We start from the raw sequence: 3,322 nt of genomic DNA on the forward strand, positions 1-3,322 counted from the left end.
GATGGTTAGAAGGTACTAAGCAGTAAAGCGCTGTAATCACGCTGGATGTAAAAAATGCGTTCAACTCTGCCAACTGGGGCCAAATAATAGAAGCAATGATAAAAATTAACATCCCGGATTACTTAACAAGAATAATATCCAGTTATTTCAGCACAAGCGTGCTCTACTACGACACCAACAAAGGTCCAAAAAAGTATTCTATTACAGGCGGTGTGCCCCAAGGGTCGGTTCTTGGACCACTCCTGTGGAATATCATGTATGATGACATCTCCAAAATGATAAAATCGGAAGGTGTGTCCATTGTGGGTTATGTAGATGACATACCGATTGTTGTGGTGGCAAAGCATCTTGTGGACGTGTCGCGCATGTGCAGTGAAACCATGGCGTCCTTGAAAACGTGGCTGCCAACAGCTGGATTGGAGTTGGCGGATCACAAAACATAGGCTGTTGACCGGCAGGAAAAGGGTTGTTGAAGAAATCGAAATACGAGTAGGTGGCTGCACCATAAACTCAAGCCCAACCATAAAGTACCTCGGAGTCGTACTTGAAATATGCCAGTGAGAAGGCAAGGAAAGTCAGAACAGCTTTGGCAAGAATCATGCCTAACATGGGAGGCCCGAGACAACAACGAAAAATACAGCTCACGAGCGTCAGTTCGCTCATTCTGATGTATGCGGCACCAATATGGGCAGCTGCTGCATCCGTACCATCATATATAAGAGCACCAGCCTCAGTGCATAGACTACCGTCACTAAGGGTATGCTGTGCGTTCGTGACAGTATCAGACGAAGCCGGAAATTTGCTGGCCGGTAGATGCCCATTAGACATAGCGGCAAAAGCCGCGGCAGAAAGCAAGCGCAGTCCAATAAACCGGAGAGAGGCGTTACAACGGTGCATCAACAAGTGGCAACAAAGTTGGGACGCGATTACGAAAGGGCGTTGGACGTAGAAGTTGATTCCAACGGTAAGCGAATGGATCGAGAGAAAGCACGGAGAAACTAATTTCTACCTTCCGCAGTTCCTCACCGGGCATGGCTGCATCCGACATTATCTACACAAGTAAACACATGCTGACCATCCATATTGTCTTTAGTGCGATGGTAAATACGAAAATTCTGAGTACATCCTTATGGACTGCCACAGTTTCGAAGACGAACGCCACTAGCTCGAACGGTGTGTAGGGAGCGCAGTGTCCCCCAAAGGCCTGTTGAAGGCGATGTTGTCTAAAGAAGACATATGGAACGAATGCGCGGATATCCTCACTAATGTAATGAAGAGTCTGAGGCATGATGAATAAACAGCGCGACGCGAAAACGCACGTTGAGTGACGACTCAGAATAACGTCCAGCACTTTCCCAGCGAAGAAATATCGGAATTGATAGTCCCGCGGGGTGCCACAGGCGCAGCGTTCATAGGAGGTTGGGTTTAGTCCGTAGGTCCCAGGAGGCGAATCGGGCAATCAATTAGTATGGACTGCTTGCATCTATGAAGATTCCCACCTACCGGGTCGTAACCAAATAAAAAAAAAAATAAAAAAATGATCGCATTTCACTTACGCTCAAGTAACGGCCGGCGTATCAATTGGTAAGAATTTTTTACACGTAATTCAACAAAATATATTTTTCATCAAAAACAGGAATTTTCCGAAAAATTTGCCGAATAATTTCATTGTAAAATGCATGATTTTGACCCCACTTTGTAAAATATTCTAAAATCAATAGTTCTGAATTTGGATTTTAAATTAGTACTAATTTCGAATCGAATCATATGTGGCAAACAAATACATATGTACATTCATAGCTAAAACAAGTAAGAAAGTCTAAGTTCGGGCGGAGCCGAACATTAAATACCCGGCGCAAGTGTTAAATATATGATTTTCACCTTTCCGAAAGCTACCGCTACATGGTAAGCCGGTGTGTATCTATTCTGAGTAAATTAGCGTCCTTAAATTTCGAAATATTGAAGTTTCAAGCATTTCTGAAATTTGCCGTTATATGATAAGTGGTCGTAATTTTAATCTGATTCCAATAATTTTCAACGGTTTGCTTCTATGCGGCAAGCACAATAATCATACCGAGTTTGGTACAAATTGGTAGAACGGCTACCGATATACATATATGTGATCATAAGTGGGCGGTGTCACGCCCATTTTCCAAAATTTTATCATAAACGTATTTCTTGGCAGAGAATTGTTGCAAGAATTAATTTTGAATAAATTAGCTTTAATATTTATTGATTTATCGAAGATTTCGCATTTCTCCAAATTACCGTTATATGGGTGGTAGGCGTGGTTATTGTCCGATTTTAAAAATTTTCGGCTATTTGGTATGCTGTAGCAAGACTAACAACTGTGCCAAGTTTGGAAGAAATTGGTGCAGCGGTTACCAAGATATACACATGTATCCATAAGTGGGCGTGGCTACGCCCATTTTCCAAAAATGTATAATATTCTTATTTTTCGTCTAAAAGTTATTGTAAATACCAATTTTGAGTGAATAATCTTCAGTAGTTACTAAAATATCGCAGTTTTCGTATTTCTGAAAATTACCGTTATATGGGAGGTAGGCGTGGTTATTGTCCGATTTTGCCCATTTTCAACACCATCCGTCCTACGGCCTAAGTAAGTATACGTACCAAGTTTCGTTAAGATATCTTAATGTTTACTCGAGTTATCGTGTGCACAGACGGACAGACGGACGGACGGACGGACGGACAGACAGTCACCGCTTAATCGATTTCTCTTTTCATTCTGATCATTTATGTATACATTTGTCTATATCTATCTCGATTCGTTTTGCCTGTTACAAACAACCGTTATGTGAACAAAGTTATAATACCCTTGTGCACAAGTGCGCTCGCGTATAATTAGTACGAATGTAACGTTGTCGGTCAAATAATCGACGATATATACTTATAATATATGTATATATATAATTTTACCAGATTTTCGTATGCCAAATTTATTTATTTTTCACTATGAAATCTTGACAGTAAGAGACAATGTCAGCCGCGGTTTCGCTGTTAGATACAGATAGATTTTTTTTTAAAGCAGCCGAATAGTTTATTTGTATAGATAGAATCATGAAGATTAGGAGCAAATGCCTAAATCATTGCGTCTCAAAATAGATTTTGTTTAGATTCCTTCCCTAATAATCCTAAATGTAATTCACATAAGTTGCTTGAACCCCTAAATAAAACTTAATTTTTTATGCAACTATTAGGATCACTTAGAAAAACAAAAATATCAGAAATGCTCCTTCTATACTAAGCTAGCGACACGTATGAATGTATAGTCATGAATAAAAATTAAAGAACGTAGTAA

The 3,322-nt window shown here is 40.1% G+C and overlaps 1 protein-coding gene across 1 annotated transcript in view; it reads left to right on the forward strand.

Moving 5' to 3' along the window:
* The window catches only part of LOC118754981, a 21,568-nt gene that overhangs the window by 14,979 nt on the left and 3,267 nt on the right, over positions 1-3,322 (forward strand). The window lies entirely within an intron of this gene.

Source organism: Rhagoletis pomonella, unplaced genomic scaffold (assembly GCF_013731165.1).
Source record: "Rhagoletis pomonella isolate Grant_MI unplaced genomic scaffold, Rhpom_1.0 Rhpom_scaffold_00002, whole genome shotgun sequence".
In the NCBI taxonomy this organism is placed as follows: Eukaryota; Metazoa; Arthropoda; class Insecta; order Diptera; family Tephritidae; genus Rhagoletis; species Rhagoletis pomonella.